This window comes from Amblyraja radiata, chromosome 23 (genome assembly GCF_010909765.2).
Source record: "Amblyraja radiata isolate CabotCenter1 chromosome 23, sAmbRad1.1.pri, whole genome shotgun sequence".
NCBI classification, from domain to species: domain Eukaryota; kingdom Metazoa; phylum Chordata; class Chondrichthyes; order Rajiformes; family Rajidae; genus Amblyraja; species Amblyraja radiata.
The window spans coordinates 17247958-17264995 of record NC_045978.1 but is presented as its reverse complement, the minus strand read 5'-3'; the positions used below and the strand labels follow the sequence as shown (position 1 = coordinate 17264995).

General features: G+C 38.2%; 1 protein-coding gene across 2 annotated transcripts in view; it reads right to left on the bottom strand.

The window, feature by feature from the left end:
* LOC116986259 (bactericidal permeability-increasing protein-like) overlaps positions 1-5304 on the bottom strand; it is a 55950-nt gene extending 50646 nt beyond the window's left edge. For both annotated transcript variants that reach the window (XM_033041619.1, XM_033041621.1), the window contains exon 1: positions 5061-5304. The gene's annotated coding sequence lies outside the window, so the exon portion shown is untranslated. The remainder of the gene's footprint in view (positions 1-5060) is intronic.
* Positions 5305-17038: the final 11734 nt, after the last annotated feature.

Sequence of the window (17038 nt, the reverse complement as noted above, 5' to 3'; positions counted from 1 at the left end):
TCAGCATTGTGTGACCTCTCTTTGCCTCTGTGTGTATTTTGGGTTCTGAAGTGATTTCGCAAGCCAATGAAAAACAAGTTAAACAAATAGACCAGATAGATGGTGCATAGCAACTGGGCAGTGGTGAATTTGCAAATGAACCAGATACTGTTGCATACTAAAGATTTTTTCAAGGTGGTGTGGATTACATGCAAATTCACCACTGCCCAGTTGCTTTACACCATCTATCCTGACAGTTTTACCAGTACTCTGGCATAGTTTTTGTAGTCCCTTGCTGATGGTCTGCACAGCGTACTTTACATTATTGCAACTTGGAAATGTTACAACTCAGAGAAGAGACCAAACTATTATGAATTTCCAGAAGCACTGGAAACAGAAATTATTTTTACATGGAATTCAATTAATTTCAATGCTCACTCGTCAAAGTCTCAGATAAATTCAGGTATAAAAGTTTTTTTCTATCTTTCTAAATGTGTGTTAACTATCAAAATGTAATAGCTGTCAAAATGGAGCATAGGCTATATCTATATTATCTTGAAATAATAGATCATACTTATTTCAATATGATTTGAAATACAGAAAGATTGGCAATCAATTTAATTTTGGTTCATGCACTATTAATATTGAGAAACTGCCCGGAGAAATACCAAAACCTAGGTGTGGCAGGTCTAAGATAATGAAAATTCTTTCATCTAGGGCTATAAGCCTGAGATAATTGATTCCAAGCATTCCTGTTGGAGAATAATAATCTTTTAACATGCATGCCAAGCTGTACTAATTATTGCAAAGCCCTGGTGTTTGCCTGATTGAAGCTCAATCTATTTTAAAGCTCTTTTTGTTTATTGCAGCAAAATATCATAGTTTTGCATGAAAAGCTCTGAAAAAAGCAGTGTCCCTTTGTAACATTAACCAAGCTGAATTTGGGCAATATTTCAAAGACTAGCAATTAATGAGCCTAGCTTCAAATCCACTTTGGAGTTTGCGTGTTAACTGTTTGCTATGCTTGGCTGCGTATGCTTGGTTTTGAATCTTCTGCATGGCAAGAAAGACCGCTATGTTTTTCTCTGATTATCGCTTCGCTTGGCTTGAATAATAATTTAGTACTCTTACCACTGCTTAGCTGAGTGGAGTACCCATGCTTTCATAGTTAATTTTACACTAATTTGTCGGAGCTGCACAAAATGAAAGCCGACTAGTTTGAAGATCAGACGCAAAGTACTGCAGTAACTTCTGCAGTCTGAAGAAGGGTCCTGACCCAAAAGTATTCTGAGGAAGGGTCCTGACCTGAAACATCACCCATCCTTTTTCTCCAGAGATGCTGCCTGACCCGCTGAGTTAATCCAGCACTTTGTGTCTATCTTCAGTATATACCAGCATCTGCAGTTCCTTTCTACATAGTTTGAAGTTCATTTGACTCAACCCTCACTGGCAAATGTAATTTGCAATACTATTTCATTGCAGCGCTAAGGAAATTATTCACTTGTTCGTATTGATTTTCAGTTGGGATGTGAAACTAATATCTCTTCTGATTGCACTGCAAATATAAAAGACATTATTCACTCAACGAGCGAATTCAGTTTATCATTCAATCTTCAGCCACCACACCGAAAGTCAAAGATGTGGTAAACAAATTCAATTTCTGTTTATGGACTGGTGTGAAAATTTGCTGTAATTTTTCTCCATAGGGTGACAATATCCATGGATATCATTCATTTTGTGAAATGTATAAACATGAATAAGATTGGTTATTTCATACATGCAATAGGCAATTGGTCTATTGAGTAGGCCACTCGGCCCTTCGAGCCAGCACCGACTGCACTGTGATCACAACTGATCATCCACATCAGTACCCCGTTCCTGCCTTCTCACCATATCCCTTGGCTCCGCTATCTTTAAGAGCTCTATCTAACTCCCTCTTGAAAGCATCCAGAGAATTGGCCTCCACTGTCTTCTGAGGCAGAGAATTCCACAGATTCATAACTCTCTGGGTTAAAAAGTTTTTCCTCATCTCCGTTCTAAATGGCCTACCCCTTATTCTTAAACTGTAGTCCCTGGGTCTGAACTCCCCCAACATCGGGAGCATGTTTCCTGCCTCTAGCGTGCCCAATCCCTTAATGATCTTATATGTTTCAATAAGATATCCTCTCATCCTTCTAAATTGCAGTGTATACAAGCCCTGCCGCTCCATTCTTTCAACACATGACAGTCCCGTCATCCCGGGAATTAACCTTGTGAACCAATGCTGCACTCCCTCAATAGCAAGAATGTCCTTCTTCAAATTTGAAGACCAAAACTGCATACAATACTCTAGGACCAGCAAAACACCAGCTTCAAAACCATCTACAAAATAATGGATTGTGTGGTTTCATTTGTATGATTCAAAGATGCTGGATTCAAAGTAAAATCAAACACGCTTTAACTGGAAATGTATCACTTGAATACATGCTGCGGTTTTACGTTATTTCTCTGTTTACGTTGTTATATCAAATTGTATGCTCGTGAAGGGTAAGGGATGCAGTTAAATGTCCAGACATGTTAGTTAAGGAGTAATTTTCTGGTTCCTTTGGGTGGATCTCAGAAAAGAGTTCGACCTCAGAATTATAGGTTTGCCTGTTCCTTTTGGGTGGGTCTGTGCTTGATGTAATATTGCGGTGAAGCGTTTTCATTTGTTAAATAAAGGACTGTAGGTTGATGTAATCAGTAATAGATCAGAGTTCATAACCTGATGGTCAATACTTTACACACATTTACACGTAAGGTAGCAGGCAACTTGACTGCTTCTTTCCTAAAAGTAATAATTGTGGTATGGAAACTACAGAGGCTCTTGGGAGCCAGCAGAATATGTTCTAAAAATATAATATAATTAAATGGTTTTATAATGAAGTTGTTGCATTTTTAACAGACATTCCCTTCGTGTTAGTTGCCTGGGACAACACCTATCAGTGACACCTTATTTGCTCTGACTTAAGGCTTATCCTTACATGACCATTATTTGGGAAGTAAACCTAGTGGATATATGCAGTTGTTATTCTTTAAAGGCTTATAAGGTGTCCATAAATGGAAGTATTTATCGTGAGCCTGTATCTTCATTTGTGCATAACAACAGGGTGGTAACAGAATGAAGATGTTGAGGAAAATTGAAATTTAAATCCCGGAGGAACGGCTCAATGTATCTCAGCCTATCCAGAAACTGGGGATATATAATGGTCTGGCTCATGTGACAGGCCCTTACAGCATTTTACTTTATAAAAATTGGATGATAATAGCAGTTTGCTCCTGCCAACCAAAATATGTTGCTAAAAGTCAGAGAGCATCCACTTGGAAAGCCTACTAAAATGAGAGGAAGCGAGAAGCAAGTGTGGCAATTCGTTTATGCTGCAATTAATGAGACATTAGTCATTCCAGAATTCAAAGTCTTATTGCTTATTTATTGTCTTCCTCAAGATTAGAGATTGCTTTTACTCTCATTTCTTAATTTCTCCTTAGTCCTCTGGACAAGTACCCATCTTTGTGTAATACTTCAGAGTGTGTTTATACAGAATTAATATTTCATAATACTCCCATATATTTCACTGTGGTCTCTTAATATTAGCAGAAATCTCTGTGATGCCCTTAGAATCTTTGAATCTACAAGTAGAGGTTTACTACTTTTTGATTGCATAATTTACATACATTTTTAATAAGATGCATGAACCTGTATTACATGTATTTGTGTTTGAATCTTGGTTATACCTAATGCAACAAAGGTGGGTAGTATTGATGCCAAAGTGGGTGGTATTGCAGACAGTGAGTATGGTTGTCAAAAATTGCAACAGGATCTTGATCAGTTGGGCAGGTGTGCTGAGGAATTTAAGACAGAGAAATGTGAAGTGTTCCATTTTGGGAGCACTAACATGCACAGGACCCACACAGTGAACAGTAGGGCTCTGGAGTGCAGAGGGATCTAGAAATACAGGTACATAGTTCGTTGAAAGTGGCATCTCTGGTAGATAGGGTAATTTAAAAAAAATCTAATTTATTTCAGGAGTTTTACATCAGGATGCCCATTTATCCTATGGTATAAAGTGAGGGATGACCTCAGGATAGTGTGCTACTAGTGGATCAAGTTCGACTTCAAATTTGAAGGTTTCCCAGTTCTCAGGATTGTGTTAAGGCAAAGAGCTGACATTAAGTTATTTTGGTCTCACCAAGAGAGTACTCCTCTCTCAGGGCTCAGATACTGAAGATCAAGATCAATGGATAGGACAAGTTTGGAAGGAAATGGACCAAGCGCAGGCAGGTGGGACTTGTGTAGCTGGGACATGTTGGCCGGTGTGGGGAATTTGGGCCGAAGGGTCTGTTTCCACACTGTATCACTCTATGATCTAATTTAGGTTTTAACTCGTGAGAGTTAATTTCAATTCAGGTTATCAAAACTGCAAAATGGAGTGTGAGATTTAAGGTTATAAGCTCATAAAGTATAGGAGTAGAATTAGGTCATTCGGCCCATCAAGCCTAATCATGACCGATCTATCTCTCTCTCCTAACCGCATTCTCCTGCCTTCTCCCCATAACCTCTCACACTGTACTAATCAATAATCTATCTCTGCCTTAAAAATACCCAAATAATTGGCCTCCACAGCCTTCTGTAGCAAGGAATTCCACAGATTCACCACCCTCAGACTAAAGAAATTTCACCTCATCTCCTTCCCAAAAGTACGTCCTTTAATTCTGAAAGTATGCTGTACCTCAGGCAAATTGTTAATGGAAAACATATTTTCTGCAGTAAATATTTACCATAGTACCCTTTCTTCAAATCCATGATCAACATGTCAACTATATTTATTGTAAGATGAAAAATATAACTGTGCAAAATACAACAATATCAAAATCAATAGCACGAGACTCCTAAAGTTAACATCTACTAAAACTGAAATTTCAACTTTCTTGCTTAAGTTTTAGCAATAACTGTATCCAGGTAATAATTAACATTTTGTTTTAAAAGAAGTAAAAGGTAAAAGAAAGTAGAAGAAAGCAACAATATTGTTAAAACTATTTCATAGGTTATGCATATTGCGTACCTGATGAGGCAACTTACAATGTCCTTGCTTTTCAGCCAGTATATTGTATTGTCTGTGATTCTGATAGTGCAGTTTCTTTGTCTTTGGTCATGCCAGCTGCCCTTCTCTCTGTTGCTGAGGTTGCTGTGGGAAGAGCTATGGTGTTGAGATCTTTCTCCACATCTACCTGAACTCTAAGTACAGATAAATGAGTCCCACATTCGACAGCCACAGAATCCTTTGAGGAGTGTTCACACATCAGTATTTGAAGCATTCCCCAAACATCTTGCAGCAAAGTTTTGAAATTCTTTAATAGAGAATGACTAAATTAGTAGGTTTAGGCATAGCCTGTCATCATCTATAGTTATTAGGTCTGCCATTTGATGGTTTGTATGATTGGGAGATCTGTTTCTTTCCAGTCTGCCTCCTTCACCTTCATGCATTTTTTCTTAAAATAACACAAATTATTTTCATAAAGTTTTCTTTCAAAATTAACAGTAATGAGTGCTGACGGTAAGGAACAAAATACACACAGGAAGTAAACACGTCCTTAATAATTCACAAAAAACTGCCAGGGTCACAAACATTTCTCAGTCTGGTGGACTTAAATCAAAATCAAGAAAGCTGCCGAACACGGCAACCAGATTGTGAAAAGCTAACAAACTAATCCAAAAGAAAAGGAAAAGATAGAATGTAACAAAATGGAGAATATTGCGTTACAATATTCTGATCTAGATTTATAGATGGTGGGGGTAACCTGGTGGGAACTGAATAAGGGTGGGAGAGTTCGGTGGATATGGAAGATAAATGGTTTGGATGTGCAAAATAAGGTGTAGTCTATCAGTGTTCCCAGAACTGAATAGACTGCTTATTTAAATGAATTATGACTCCTCAATTGCATTTATGATAATTCTGAAAGCACCAGCATGTCTGAAAATGTGCAAGGAGTTGTTAATTTTGTTACATATCCTCCAGTTCTAACAGGTTTAGGTTATTGCCAGTGCTGTAGGGTTTACAGATGCCAGGAGAATTATAGTTATGAGGAGAGACTGACTAGGTTGATGTAATTGAGGAGTTCTGAACTATAAGAGACCAAAACAAACTGGAAATGAAGGATTTATACCCCCTTGTTAGGGAGATACAGAGCCAGGATACATTAATTTTAGTAAATTAGTAAAATTATTTTAAATGTTGTCACCAAATTTCTGGAACTTACCGTCTGATCAGATAGTGGAGACAGAAACCCTTATCAGACGTAAAAGCTACCTAGATGTGCACTCATGAAATCGTAATTTGCATTGAAAACTGGGAAATAGGTGCAACTTTAAAAATAAAAGTCTGGCATTGATGCTATAGGTTAAACAATCTCCTTTTGTGCTGCATTTTCCATGATTCTTTTGAACATAGAGCATAGAAAAGTACAGCACAAGAACAGGCCCTTCGTCCCACAATGTCTATGCCAAATATAATGCCTAGACCATTGCTTATCTACCTGCAATGGAACGTGCACTTCATCCAGGCAGTTACATGTGACCTTGCATTAACCTCTCAAACTTCAACTCAAATGTCTACCTGAGCAGCAGATTCCCATGTTCACCGGATCCTTGAAAAGCAACGCGTAATTTCTCTAGAAGTTGAACAGACCATTGTGGGGGTATATAGCTGACACCCTTTCAAAAAAGTAAAACTTACGTTTCTCCTTTAATATAGCATTGACTTGTTTGTTCCATTCTGGAGATTAGTCATCCTGTAATTCTATTCTTTGAAATATTAGAATAAAAGGAGACTCTTCAGCTCTTGTCATAACAAGTAATAAAGTTTTCAATCTACCTCCTTTGCTTCCATAATAATCAGTATTCTTTCCTGAGGAAACAAGGCCCTATCATGAAATTTGCTATTGACCAAGCTGACTTTTTTTCAAAGGGGTGAGATCTGAATTTTCACAAAAGTGCTGGGTGGGCAATCAATGCAAAAGTTTCATCTTCCAGACTTCAAAGGGGTATATATTTTCTTACTTCATTAAAAGTTCTGTTTAAAATTGTGGACATTTTGACAGAGTATATAAGGAAAAATGTTTCCGCCAGCAGAATGATGGGTGACCTATAATATCAGGTTTCAAACAATTGGCATGTAAATCAATAGAGAAATAAGTAGAATTTCATTTTGTAAGAGAGTTGCTCGAATCAGAACAATACATGAAAGGATGGAGTAAACATATTCAATGATAATTTTCTAAAGGTATTTAAACATGTACAGGGAATGCAAGTGTCACTGGACAAGGGGACAGTTATTGACGATTCTTATTGACTCTGAAATCCTGCCATCTCAAACCTTTCAATTAGTGTATGAGGATATTATGCCCAGCTGTTAGATAAGATAAAGAGTTGCAGAATTTTGAACTAATGCCATGAAGAAATGACAATATTGAAAGTCAGTACGCTATGTATTTTAGTTTAGAGATACAGCGCGAAAACAGGCCCTTCGGCCCACCTGGTCCGCGCTGACCAGCAATCCCCGCACACTAACAGTATCCGACATCCACTAGGGACAATTTTTACATTTACACCGCCAATTAACCTACAAACCTGTACGTCTTTGGAGTGTGGGAGGAAACTGAAGATCTTGGAGAAAACTCAAGCAGGTCACTGGGAGAACGTACAAACTCCATATAGACAGCACCAGTAGTCGGTATCGAACCTGGGTCTCCGGCACTGCATTCACTGTAAGGCAACAACTCCACCGCTGCGCCACCGTGCTGCCCATGTATTTTGGAGGATACACACAGTGGTCTCCTCATGGGAACTGCTACAATTTGCCTTGTAGGCGATAGAGATTTAATGTTTGGAGAGTGCTGCTGAAGAACATTTTATTGCATCTTGCGGATAGTATACACCCCAGCCACGGAGCTCTGGAAGGGAATGTGAATATATTTGGGGTGAAATGGATGGGGCTCTCTCAAAGGGCAAAAAAGTCCAAATGGCTTCTTTCTGGGTTGCATGGTGATGTGATTCTAAAATTTAAAAGCATGATTATCCTACTCATACTCTCTCTCTGTACCAGCAATCAGCTGCGCAAGACAATCCTTATAACCTAGTGTTTTCCAATGCCTATTATTCTAATAAATATCAACTATCAAATCAACAGGTTCACTGATTTTACATAAGATCTAATCGAGAGATGATGTTTTGGTTTGAGGCCCTTCATTGAGACTGAAAGAGTAGATGGAAAATAGCCTGTATAAAGAATTGGGGTGGGGGTCAGGGTCACGGAAAGAGAGATGGGTGGGGTTAGGTGAGGAGGGGTGTACTGGCAGATGGAGTCAGGTGCAGGAGGAAAATAGGAGATAGCGACAGAAGCCGTGAGTGGATTAGTAGAGACAACAAAGAGTAGTTTTTAGTACATGCGGGTTTCAAACAGTCATTCTCAAGAGCCTGGTAACTTCAGTTCCTGGCAAGCTGCGACTTGCTCTGCTGGCTTTGTATAACCAGAGGACCCTCTTTGTTCTCAACTGGGGTAATTACAGAAACTCCTGTCTGGATTCTTATCTTTATAAATCATTTTAACTCTTTCGAAACACCTGTTACTGCCTCCTGTTTATACTTTGCTCTGAGATTTGGGTGATACTACAAAGCTAAATATACTCACTTATTTCTGTTACCCAGAAAGAGGTGGGTTTCACCAAGAGCCACTTGGCTATTATCAATGATAATAAAGATCCTGAAATGCAATATTTTGCAGGTGCATGTTACAGACTGTGTGGCCATTATCTAACCCAATGCAGAGCAGGAGGATGTTCAAGGCTCAGACCTTGGACACCAAACAAACATTGAAATATTACAATTGGTGAAAATCTGGAAATAAAAGCTGAACAAGCTGAAGATAGTTAGTAAGGCAGGTGGCACCTGTAGAAAACATCAGCATTGAGCCCTAGGAATTACAAAGGTTAGTTTAGTTTAATTCAGTATAGTTTTTAATTTAGTTTTGTTTAGTTTAGATTAGTTTAGTTTAGTTTATTATTGTCACATGTACTGAGGTATAGTGAAAAGTCTTTGTTTGCATGCAATCCAGTCAAAGAAAAGACTATACATGATTATAAAAAAAGCCATCTACAGTATACTTTAGCTGATGTTTTTCCATATATATTTATGCATTTTTATCATGTTGATTTTGTTTAGTTGCCTGACATAGTTTCCCACTTATGCAAGTAGTGGACCCATCACATTTGGTTTTGAAGGAATATACTTATTCTCCCGAATGGCTATTGTACCCTTTTTATCTCCGGTTGCTCCCTGGTTTCGCGTCTTCAAATTGTTTGGGTGCACTGCATAATCTCACAGAAACAAACATTCAAACAATTGTTCATATGGCCACAGAAGAAAGATGAATCCTTATATTAATCCTCCATCTTATTTTTATTTTTCCCTGAGGGAATGATGATCAGTGATATTCTCTTCAGTGACACATTGAGTAAAGACACATTGATAAAAGTTAGGAAGCTGCACCTTTTTGTCATTCAGAGTAAATGCAAAATGTGCTTTGGCTCTCCTTTCAAAGAACTGGGCACAGTGATCCCTCCCACCTGCAGCATTTTGTTCCTGGTCCCAGCCACACAGGCAGAATAGGCAATGAGTTGTGGAGACACACCGGGCTGGAGGGCTGTCGCTGAACAGAATGAGCGCTAGCAATTTAAGTAATAATGAGAGGAAGAAGTAATCTTTAACAGTAAGTACAGTAGACTTGTAAATGTTTGGATTTTGTACAAAACCTTTTTTGCAGATGCACAGTTGATCTTTGTTGATGTCTTTCAGTGTGTTTGTGCCAATCGTTCTCAATCTTAACTGCAGAGGAATATTAATTAGATCATGTGTTCTTGTATCCTTAATAGACTTAATTGGAAATTCTACTGGTATGATGAAGAGGTTATTTTGCCCAGACACTGTTCTACTCACCCAGAAGCTAAATTAAATAATATGGATATATTTATATATTAAAACTATAGATGCTTTTAAAGCTGGCTTCTCATCTCTCAACTATAGTAATACATCCAAAGTTGGAGTAACTTGTACTTGATTTCTTTGTGTGAACTCAGTGTAACTGCCGCCCTTACTATAACTGTCTATACTCTCATTTTTAAAGTATACACATTATTCTATCTGTCTGTCACGAAACAGTCATTGCTAATAGATTTCCACAACGGGTCTTTCATTCGAGATAAATGAAATGGAAGCATGAATCATATTTCATTCATGCTCAAAAGACCATACCTGTAAGCGTCAATCTAACTCCACGTACCTATTCAGTTGGTTTTATGACCAGACAGCATACCTCAGAGTTCATTGTTCAGGCAGGTACAAACTGAAACAGGCTCTGGTCCACACAGTATGTATTTGAATGCTTGTCCAAATGATTGTTTACCCTGTCTAATATTTCCCTGGTGCAAATACAACTTAAATAAATTGCTAACTATTGTTCTTGTTAACTTTCATTTGACATCTAACTTAGCTTTGTGAGCTTAGTTATTCATAGGTTCATGAGTTATTAGTCATGAGTTCATGAGAATTAGGCCATTCAGCCCATCATTTCACTCTGCCATTCAATCATGGCTGATCTTCCTTTCCCTCTCAACCCCATTCTCTTGCCTTCTCTCCCTAACCCCGGACACCCTTACTAATCAAGAATCTGTCAATCTGCACCTTAGAATATACCCATTGATTTGGCCTCCACAGACGACTGTGGCAATGAATTCCACAGATTTCCAAGCCTCTGCCTAAGGAGATTCCTCATCTCCTTTCTAAAGGCATATCCTTTGGTACTTCTAAAGCTATGGCTAGTTCCAGACTCTCTCTCACTAGTGGAAACCTTCTCCACATCCACTTTATCCAGGCCTTTCACTATTTAGTAAGCTTCAATGCGGTCCCCCCCTCATCTTTCTAAATTCCAGTGAGTTCAGACCCAGTGCCGTCAAATGCTCATCATATGTAAACCCAATCATTTCTGGGATCCTTCTCGTAAACCTCCTTTGGACCCTCTTCAACGCAAGCATATCTTTCCTCACATATTGATCTAAAACTGATCAGAATACTCCAAATCTGTTCTGACCAGTGCCTTATAAAACCTTAGCATTACATCCCTGTTTTTATACTTTAGTCCTTACTACTGACTCAACTTGCAAATGACCCTTTGGGAATCCTGCACCAGCACTTCCAAGTCCCAAGTTTGATTTCTGGATTCTCTCCCCATTTCTAAAATAGTCTGCGCCTTTATTCCTACTTCCAAAATTTGTGACTCCACACTTTGCTACACTGCATTCCAACTGCCACTTCTTAGCCCACTCTCCCAACCTGTCCAAGTCCTTCTGCAGAGTCACTGCTTTCTCAACACAACCTGCCCCCCCACCTATCTTCGTATAATCTGCATACCTGGCCACAAAGCCTTCAATTCTCTCATCCAAATCATTTATATACATCATGTAGAGCAGCAGACCTAGCATCGATCCCTGTGGAACTCCGCTAATCACTGGCAGCCAACCAGAAAAAAAACCCTTATTCTCACTATTTGCCTTCTGCCATTCAGCTAACCTTCTATCCATGCTACTAGCATCTTCCCTCTAATACCATGGGTTCTCATCTTCTTTCAGATATGGAGCCCAAAACCTCTTAAAATACTCCAAATGCAGTCTGACCAGTTCCTTTTTAAGCCTTAGCATTACATCCCTGTTTTAATTTTCCACTCCTCTCCAAATAAATGCTAGCAATTCGAGGGATTTCTGATGAAAGATCATCAACCTGAAACTTTAACTAATTCTCTTTCTACGAATTCTGCCTGACCCATTGTTTCCAATATTTTCTGTTTTTATTTCAGATTCCCATCATCTGCATGATGTTCGCCTTTCTGAACTGTGTTAATTTTTTTACAGCCATGAACATTGTGACAATGTAATAGGCTAGATAATTTCAACTTCTAATAACTAAAACTTAACTGCACCTCATTTGTAAAACACATTTATTGTTATTTATCGTTATTTCCGTGGACGTAGAATATGAGGTAGGCCATCTAATAAAATGTTGTTGAAGTTTGCATGATTCCAGGAGAAAGTTATAGAGCAGTGCTTACAATCTTTAGCTGACGGTATTACAGCACGAATAAATAGGCACCAATTGGAGTGATCATTGTAGTCAGAGGCTAACCTCTTCAGATTCCAGATTCTTAATTACTGGTCCAGTAATGTATCTTCTTGCATTTTGAAGATGCGCTCACCAAATCTGAGTATATGGTGTGGCTTTGATCCCAGGTCTGCACAGTTAAAGAAAGACCACAGGTGGGTGAATACTAACTGTTTAACTACAGAAAAAGGCTGAATTAAAAGCCACACGATACATTCAGATCTGGTGAGCACTTCTTGGAAAAGTATGAAGTTGCATTACAGGGCCAGAAATTAAGAAGCCTGGATTGATGAACCGAAGGGTTAGACCATTTCATGGGAGCTCTTAAATTCATCTGGACAATTTCAATTCAGTTAAATAAAGATGGAATTGAAAATTTCATAATCTTCTAAAATTTAAGACTGTCATGAACACTTATGTTGGCTACTTTCCCAAGGCAGCATGAAGTGTGGATAGTGTCAATGGTGGGAAGTCTGGTCTGGTCTGTGTAATGGACTGGGCTACACCCATGACTGCAATTTCTTGCGGTCTTGGACAGAGCTGTTCTCAAACTAAGCTGTGATACAACTCAACAGTCTGCCTTATATGGTGCATCTGTGGATATTTATGAGACTCTATAACACTATGACTCTAAAGAACCATTCTCCAATTGTTGGAAGTTGTGTCAGAGAGTTGGAGTGATAGTACACACAGACTTTTGGAGAAAAATCAAAGGATTGAATAGTTCCTTCATGGAAAGCATGGTTAATGGTTTAAAAAGTCTATTCTTCAAAATTAATTTCTCACAGAAGACACCATATATTATAAGTAAAAGTGAGAGAAAAGTTATTTTAAATGTCATGCAATTATGGGGAAGGATTTACAGAAATAAACTTTCACTTGGTTAGCACTTTTATGTTTTACTAAGTACAAATGTTTTGTCCAGTTTTCTTTTGTGAACATATTAAGCAAGTCATGGGGAAATGCAACATTTTGAAACGGGCTCTTTGACCCTTGGAGGTCATGCCAACCATAAAGCACACATTTTTAATCTAATCCTATTTTATCCTCCCTACATTCCCATTAATTCCCCCCAGTTTCTACTACTCATCCATACATTTGGTATTCTGTTAACTCATCAACCCACATGTTTTACGTGTGGGAGGAAACAGGAGCACCTGGCAGAAACTTGCACTGTCATAGGGAGAGCATGCAAAATCCACAAAGACTGTACTGGAGGATTGAACCGAGGTCATAGCTCTGCCAGCTGTGCCACTGCACTGTGCATTTTTAGGAAATCCTCTTCAGCCAGTACACAAAGAGTCGTCTCACTCTGCTGACATCTTGGTATTGCAGTTCTATCTAAGTATCTTATCGTCATCCATATAATTTTTTTTGCACCATTTCAGTGCATTCTTTTATACTACTTAGAGACCTATATACCTGTACGATGCTCAAAATGTGGAGTATTAACCATGGTTTGACATTAATTGAGCATTGACGTCCCCAACTTTCAATTTTGCCTCTTATGACATATATGTTATAGGACAGCACGGTGGTGCTGCGGTAGACCCGGGTTCGATCCTGACTACGAGTGCTTGTCTGTACAGAGTTTGAACGTTCTCCCCGTGACCTGTGTGGGTTTTACTCGAGAGCTCCAGTTTTCTCCCATGCTCCAAAGACGTACATGTTTGTAGGTTAATTGTCTTGGTAAAATTGTAAAATTGTCTCTTGTGTGTGTGTGTAGGATGGTGTTGGTGTATGGGGATCGCTGGTCCGCGTAGACTCGTTGGGCTGAATTACCTGATTTCATGCTGTACCATTCCATGATATCTAATTTTTAATTTTAGTTTTAGAGATAAAAGTCCTTCAGCCCAAATTGTCTTCACCTACCAGCAGTCTCTCTTCTATATTAATGCCTATCAGTTGCTTTGCTCATTTACGACCCACTTTGCTCCTTTTAGTGATTTATGTATTTGTACAGTTAGCCTTGTTCCTTTATCCCATTTACATTGATATTTTCTGAATTTAAGATTTCCTTACTTTCCTCACAAAATTTCAGTCTTACTTACCGTGAAATTATTTTGAAATTTGTAAGGCTGTTCTGCAGGTTTATTGATGCTTTTCCATTAGGTGGTGACTGTGGGAATGATGACAGTTATGGAGTTTCACGCTGATAATTTTTCATGCTGCTTGTTTCCTGGGATTCTGGTTCCCCCTTCATGGATTCTGCTTAACCTGATGGGTATTTCTAATATGTCCTGATTTTATGTTAGATCGCAGATGTAACTCCACATATGGTTGGACATTTTTACCACACAACCTTCAATATTTCTTAAGGAAAGTGAACACACAAGTGAGCAGCAATTGCCATTTGTGGAAGAGAAATCCAAATTTCTAACCCTTGCATGTAGAAGTGTTTTTTGAACTTCACTCTTGTAAGATTTGGCTCTAATTTTTCATGATACCGCTGTTGCACCACACAATAAATTGTAAATTAGCCTTTCCTTGCTAACTTGCATTGATTACCAGATTTTTAAAGCTTCTAATTTAAAGTTCAACTTCAGAATTATTTTTCTCCTGCTCTGACCTCTTGTGAAACTACCCTTTCCCTTCCCCAATCTAATGCCATAATATTCATTTGTCAAATCTCTGTGCTTTCTTATTTCCTGCACCTCTCTAAAACAGTCATCTTTAGTCCAGCGGTCCTTGGTTTACTAAGAATGTTTTTGTCAGATTACATGAAGCACTTTGGGGATTTGTTTCCATATTAATGGCACTTTAAAATGTCAGTTTTTTAAGCAAAGACTTATCGGAGTGAGTGAAGATAGATTGATGGATGCAGAACAGTTATACTACAGATAAAATACATCTGGGCAGAATCTCCGTGCTCTTAGGTATATTGGCATCTGCCCTGGGCGCATAACACTGAGCATGCCTCCAAGTGCACAGTCTGGTCCTGAATGGACTTCTGGTTGTTTCAGTGGAACCAAAAAGAACAGTATGAGTCTGCTGAGATTATATTGAGAGTCTGCTGGAGATTGTTGGAGCTTTAATGTTTAGCTTTACTGATTACTTTTCCAAGGGTGCTTTTGTTTAATAGAAACCCAAGGGTCTGATACACTCACATATCAGGGAAAAGAAAGTTTCCACTGCACCTGTTTATAATTTAGACTCAAGTATAGTGAAATGCGAGTTTACACTGAACATCTTTAATGACATAGTTCTGCCTGGTCTAAATACCAAGTTTGGCATGAAGCAAAGCAATGTTTAAAGCTGGAATATATATCAATAAGCTTTCAAGATAGTTTTCAATGTGGTTCAATAACTGGTTATATTTAAATATGTGTACATGGCTTTTGAAATAATAATTGAAAGCATCCCACAATTTGGTTGTGATGAGCAACTTGAATATGAGTATACTTGGCAAGAAATATCAAAGCAGAAGGTTGGAGTGAAACATAAATACATACAGTACGGAAAAGCCATTAGAAGTTTTCTTTTGAAGAATTTATTTAGTATTGTACAAAAAAAACCCTCAAATACCAAACCAAATTGAAGGTATAACATCGTTGGCATATGCACTTAGGCTCAACGTAATATTTGAATGAATACTGAAATCTCAAATGTTATTGTCTGATTGCTTAATTAGCTTCAGATGAGGGGAGGGATTTAGTAAAACATAAAATATTAACTAGGCATTAGCATGCGAAAGGGGAGGTTGACCGAATACCATTTACCTGCAGCAACATTTGATCATTATTAACATGGTGAATACAATTAATAGAACAAATATTTAATAGCAAATATCAATACTTCTTTCCAAAGCCGTGGAGACAATGAGCTGAAAGAAAGTTATATCCTATTCCCTACAACACTAACCCCAGCTAGAAAAATATGTATGCTATGGTAAAAAGACCAAAAGGAAAGAAAATTAAATCTGAAAGTACATGTTGCAAACTCATGTTGCAATGATAACTATGTATTATAGGCTGTACCAAGTAGTTTTTGTTTCTGAGCAAAGGTTTCATAAATTGGGTTAGTACAAATAAATCAGGATGAAAGCCATAGCGTGCTGTTAAATAATTTATAACGAAACATCATGCTCAAAAGAAGTTGTTTATAACCTCAACAAGTTCAGAATTTGTCCTGTTTGTGATTCCCAGCCAACATCGTGAAATCTCTCACCAGCTTGTTAAAACCATCAATAAGATTAGCTTGTTTCAAAATATTTCTGCTATGTATCTGTTAATTGACTTTCTTACCTACCACTTGTGAGTTGACTGTGTGATGTGAGTGCGCTCATAATATTTCATGAAGCAAGTGGATGATTCTGCTCTGAAAGTGGTTTGACCCGCTTTGCATGAGTTGCTGATTCCCTGATTAAAGTTGATACTGCTTTTCAATGTTCTTTTGATAAAAGGGAAATGAAAGAAGTTGTTAATTGTGATAAAATAATAAACAGATGGTGAGAACCTAAAAGGAATTTTGGGAGACTCTTTACTGCAGTGGTGGGCAGGTTTGATTTGATACCAATAATCTTTATCTGGTTTCAATTACTTAGAAGCTACTTTTGTGTATTTTTTTAAAACAAAATTTAATGTATCAGTTCATTCAGATCATAAAATTCCACTCCTATGTAGAAAAAGAAAACAAGCTCAATTTCTCTTCCCAACAGAGTCTCTTTCCAACATAGAGATCACTCTTGTCCCTCATCAAAATGAAGCCATGGTGTTTAACCATTGAGTGATACAATGATCTGAAGAAGGGTTTCGGCCCGAAACATTGCCTATTTCCTTCGCTCCATAGATGCTGCTGCACCCGCTGAGTTTCTCCAGCACTTTTGTCTACCTCAGA